The sequence below is a fragment of the Vanellus vanellus genome, assembly GCF_965231255.1.
Source record: "Vanellus vanellus genome assembly, chromosome: 20".
Classification (NCBI taxonomy): domain Eukaryota; kingdom Metazoa; phylum Chordata; class Aves; order Charadriiformes; family Charadriidae; genus Vanellus; species Vanellus vanellus.
The window spans coordinates 4311011-4317033 of record NC_138925.1 but is presented as its reverse complement, the minus strand read 5'-3'; positions in this window follow the sequence as shown (position 1 = coordinate 4317033).

Below are 6023 nucleotides of genomic sequence, written 5' to 3'. Positions count from 1 at the left end.
GCACTTGGTTTGACCATTCTTGATCCAGGATTTTTCTTTTCCTGTGCCCCAGTTATCTCCTTTCATCAGACATTGTCCTGACACTGTATGTTCTGCTATTTTGTTTTGTTTTGGTTTTTTTTAATGGTTGGAAAAAAAGAACCATCTAGCTCCACTGTGTTCTGTGCAGAGAACTGCAGCATCTTTTCCCTGTCCTCCTGTATGTCTCCCTTTTCCTCTTCCTCCCTTTTTCCTGCAACTGTTGCCTTATTTGTGTGAGAAGGGAGTCACTGTCAAGGCTGAGAGGAAATACTGCAGTTATCAAATAGCTGCCCTGGAGGATGGCTTTTCTCAAAAGCAGCATTAAAAAAATCCAACTCTTTGGAAATAGACCTCTCTTTGCAGGTACTCCCATTTGGCCATGTTTTTCCACTCTGGCTTTGTGTTCCTAATTTCTCTCCTTTCATGTGGAAGTGTCCCTGCTGTGATGTTTTTGACAGCAGCTGACTTTTGAGAGCAGCTCAGCAAATCAGGAGTTCAAAACAGTTCAATTCCAGTTACTGTTTGGGATTATAAATATTTAATACATTTGCAGCATCTCAGAGAAGAGGGATCTCTTTTCCCTCTTAGCTGTTACTATTATCTCCCTGTAAGAGACTCTTCTAAGGCACTTTGTGGCACTCCACTTTGTCACTACCCTGACACTCTTGCATTTTTTGGCATTTGTAGGCACTTTGTCCTGGAACAGTGAGAACCAGGGACACATTTCCAGCTAGGGTCAGAAACCAGGGAACCTCATGTCCAGAGCACGGTGAAGTGTTGCTTTGTGGAGGCAAATAGAACTGATGCCCTGTCTCTGGGCTTGGTTGAACTATCTCTGTGTCCTGAGAGGAGTAGGTATAACTTCAGGCTGCCATACAGGAGGGATACTTGGTGCTAGTGACTAACAGACAGGATCTGTTGCAGGGTGAGAAGTGGGGCTATCTGTGCTCTAAAAATGCTTGGGATAATGTTTGCAATAGCTGAATATCTGTAAGGGTAAAATCAGCACTTAGAAGCCAGTTGCAGCCAGTTCACTGCTTTAGCAGGTACCATCCTGGCCAGCACCTGTATTGGTCCAGCAGGCACCTGCCCTCCTGAGTTTTGCATACAGATAACCCTCAGTGGGAAGCCAGCATTGTGCCTCCAGGGGCTTGCAGGGCTGATTGGCTTGATAAAGCACAGAGCATTCTCTCAGCCAAGAGACTGGCCCAAGTAACATGGGGAATGTATCCCAGAAAAGCTTCTGCACAGCCTCTGAGAGCTCCAGTTAACCTGTTATCTGCCATAAGGAGCTAGCTAGATTAGAGTTGTGGCAGAAGGAAATCAGACATTACTGTATTTCCTGAATTTAGAAACTCATCTATGCTGAAGATTTTCCTGACTAAGCCTGAAGAAGTTCTGCCCTTTCCTTACATGCGTCTAAACACTAACTCTGTTAAAGCAGCCTCTTTTGACTGACTTTGTGGAAGCTGACTGGTCCAGGGCACTGCTCTGCAAACTGCTGGCTGCTGAGCTCTGCTACAGTTAGGGTTAGGGTTAGGGTTTGTGCCCAGGGCACCAGCCATGGTCTTGATGTAGGTCTCTAAGTCACTGGAACTCATAGACTGTCTTGGCAGTGCAGATAGGTGGTGGGCAGATGTATTCTCTGGCTGTGCTTGCAATAGAGACAGCTGAATCATGGGAGGCTCTTGAATTTTGTCCAGCAGATGAGAGAAAACTTGGTCTTACAAGTGGTTCCTGATGCCAAGTTTTAGAGTAGAACTGGTCCTTGTCATACAATGCATGGCATGGCTCAGCTGGAAAGCTTGGTTTTAGCAAAGCTGTTTGTAAGTGCTTAGGTTTTTCTTTAAGATTTTTATTCCCCTCTATTGACATGTGGAGGCCTTTTTTTTTCTCTTAGTGTTCTTTCCCACCTGCTGCCTTACTAACAGAGGAAGGGCAGATCTTTGTTTTCAAGAATGAATTTATACCATTTCCACAAAGGAGAGTGGGCTGTAGTACATGCAATGGCAGTTGTTGCAAAGGAAGGTGTGTGTATCCCAGCACCTTTTGTTAACCATGGCTGCTCTCCAGGGCTGCTTGGGAAGTGACCTATCTAAAGAGCAGGGAATAATGTTCATTCTTTCTCCTTTCTTACTGTGGAACTGGCAGCAACAGCTCTTGTGTCCTCCACTAAAATAGTTTTTCTGGTTTCTGAATATCCTAGCTCAATTTCAGATAATGTATGCAAGCTCTTAAACCTCCAAGAGTAAAACAAAAGTGTTTTCCTACAGCCAGTATCCATCTTGTGCCTTCAACCTGGACTCTTTAGCTGGGACAGGTGAGGCACGTTCCTTAGAGCAGTTAAATTGGCATTGGCTACCGCTCTTGACTTGCAAGTTGTTTCCCTGTAAGTAGTGTAAGGATGTTTGTTCTCTCTGGATAGTCTTTGCAGATGATTTCCAAAATGCCTGTGTTTCCTGAGCTCTTGTCTTGCACTAAGCTATCCCAATTTCCAGCACCCTTTTGCACTCCCTAAAGCTGGACTGTAGGTCTGAAAAATGCTTGTGTTAACCTACCTTTCATTCAAAGGATTTGTGGTTGTGGGCAGTTTCAAATCACAGGAATCCTGTTTTGATGGGATTTCAGATCACTCTAATGTGGAATTAGCAATCCCATACTGTCAGAGCACCTGTCAAGAAAAATAAATCTTTTTTCTCTTGCTCATGTTGAGTGATTGTGTGTGGAAGGTTCCTTCTCTTCCTGCACATGAATAGGGCTCCTTAGATCGTTTGCCTTGAGCTGGTCTCGTCCTGTTTTATTTCTGTACACAAACTGCAGCAGTATATTTTGCTGCAGGATGTCTTGTCGTCACTACTGGGGCCTGGAGTTAGGCAATCCGGACAAGACAGGCTGAAAAATCTTGTCAAGGTTTGTCTGAGCACCAGCTGCTCTTCCCCATGAGAAGGCCACTTGCCTTCAGCCAGCTGTCAGCACTGTCTGCTCTGCCTATGCATTATCTTATTCAAACGTTTTAGCTGGAAAACTCCCCCCTTTGACTCTTTCAGTAAAGAAGTTTTAAATAAGGCTGGTGGGTGACCCCGTAAGCTGCTCTAAAGGGAAATGTCAGTGTGCAATCACTGTTATGTAGCTTGCAGAAAGGGAATTACAAGTTCACGTGACGTTTGGGGATGCAAGATTTCCCTTCTGCTGAGGACTGATGCCAAGAGGCTTCTGTTGAATCAGTCTTGTTCTCACACTTTAATCACTTAATTCCTTTCTAACAGCACACTAACTGCTTCTACTCTGGCTCTGGCTGCTTAGTGATTTACCAAGAAACTTACTTCTAACATAGGTGCCTGTAACCTTTTACTCAGAGCAACACTAAAGGAATAGTAACCAAGAACTGGATTAGTATCGATGGCAAAAGTTAGGGGGTAGTATGGGGCATTCTCCCCTGCCTCACGGTTTCCTGTGCAGTGTTAATTATGCAGTTTTGAATTGTTAACTTACTGTGAGCCATTCCAATGGTAGCGACTTACCTTTCCATTTGTTTTTTTGCACTGTTTTTTGTTATGAAATGATGTAAGCTAATTCCACGGTGTATATAAATTGTATTTTTTTTAAATTTGTATGAATATATTTTTATTTGAACTATGGCACTTGGGAAGTATTCATGTAACCATAACATGTCTGAGAGTAAAATGTTTGTGTGTCTCCTTCAGCACTTTCAAGGCCTTTTGATGTTTCTAGTATTGTCTTATTTTTGCCCTTTATTATAATAAAACTGGTAGAACATGGCAATATCCAAGAACATGATTTGAGGTGGATGAGTCGTTGCTATTTATGAGCTGTCTGGATCGAATAGTTTGTGCAGAAGATGCTCTGAGGCTGGGCAGAGAGGAGTTAGTGTAATCCTTTAGGTTGACCACTCTAATCCCGTGTTTTCTCACAACAGCTGTTTAAAAGGAGGGAATTACCATATGAATCATAAGGAGCTAAATTGTGCACATTGTGCTAGAGGCCAGTGCTGCTTTTCTTACCTGAGAACTCTTGCTTTCCACCTTTCTCCCAGTAAGTGAATGAAAGATATTTAGAGTGCAGTGTTGCACCTCTTGTTTTACAGATGGCTTCTCCAGGATGTGAAAAATCTTAATGTCACTCTAGCTTTTATTTAGTTTGTGCCTATCTTTCCTCTTTATCCTATCTACTTTACAGAGAAGAAGTTGTGACAGTTTTTGATCATTTATCACATGCTTATAGGCCAGAAGTGTGGGCAAGTACAATCTTTGGGCACTGTAGAAGTATCTAACCCAAAAGCTCTCTGCCTTTCCATGTTTGTGCTGTTTTTCTGGATCAGGTATCTGTGTTGCACAGCATGCACATCATAGCTCTCTGATGCACTCTAATATGAAGTCAGCCAGCAGCTTGTCTGGCTCCTGCCCTCAATCTTTCTCTTGGTGTGTATGTAATGACAGGGACAGCATGAAATAGATGAAAGCATCTGTTGGGATGGGATGGTGGAAAATCTGGGTTGGGGAGCTAAATAAGAAGTCCCTTGATGGTCTTAAGCTGTGCTCCTAGCAAGGAATCAGGATAGAAGAGAGTTATCAGGAGAAAAGCGTGGGGGGAATTCTGCTTCAGCTCTCCTACTGCCTTCAGTCATAAATGCAGTAATGTAGAAGGGAATGAGAGAATCATTTCCTTTCTAAAATTGAGGTACATCACCTGCCACTTCAGCATAACAGTAAAGAAGGAAATAGACTGGTTTTTGTCTACTTTCCCACCTCCCACCCCCGAAAAAAAAGGGGTGGGAGGGGTGTGTCTGTGCATGCTTACAGACACAGCTTGACAATTTGGTGTTTGCAACTTCGCTGCAGCCAGACCTACTAAAGCAGAGAGCTGGACTGATGCAGGTACCAGACCCTTGGTTAGATCCTTGGTCAGCTTTAGGGCTGCTTTGGGCATCAAGATTATATGCAAGGTGACTCCTTTTGTGGAGAGTAAAAGCAGTGAAGTTTCTCGTCTGAAGAGGGAGGGCTCAAATCCAGTTATAAGTGGTGGTTTGTCTTGCATTTTATCATGGATGATGGAAGTCATTACTAGAAAAGCTGTGTAACCTACTTATGCCTAAAGCAACAAACTTCATGTGTAGATTAAAATCCCTTTCTACCGTGGTTTATAAACTCATTAAATCCAACCACTTGTCCTGATCCCTGTACCTGTAACTGTGTATCTAGCAGAAGAATTTAGTACTATTCAGTGAGATTTTTTTTTTTTTTTCTGTTCTTTACTTTACTGGCAGGATACAAGCTGGCTACTTTAGCATGTGTGCATACACATACAGGTGTGTTTCATGCAGCACACACAGGGAGAAGCAGAGAATAGCTGCCCTGAGCTTTGACTGTGCTTGTGTGTCGGATGAGAGAATGAAGCTGCTCTTCTTGTCCAGGGTGCTGAAGCGCTCTTTGGTGGCAGTGGGATACACTCAGCCTCTCCAGCACCCGCTGTAGCTTTTCAAATACAGTGTGTGAAAAAAACTTGTTCGTAGCTGGAATGAGATGGCAGTGAGTTCCACCACCATCTGGGAAGTGAGGGGTATTAGTTTGTGAGGTTTAGACATTGAGATCACTGTTTAAAAGTGATCAGGATGTCCCTTTCAAATCAGGGTGCTGTTTCAAAACTGCAGAAATAAAGTCATGAGTTGCTGTAGGGGTTATGTATGGTTTAACGCACATTTTAGTGATTCTTAAGCATCTAAGAGCAGGAGACTGGAACCCATACATACCAATTTGCGTAGATGAACATAGAAAACAATACTGTGTTGAAAAACTCATGACTAACACAAAAGACAGGACAACGCTGAAAGACTTGCTGACTCCCACAGCAGCTCCTTCATGCTTATACTAGAGAATATCTCTGTGGGATGGCTGACTTTACATATTGATTTTATCTTTTGCTTCTTCTCAATTCACAGCATATCAGGTCTGACTCTAGCTGCCTGCTCACTACCTTCTGTTTTC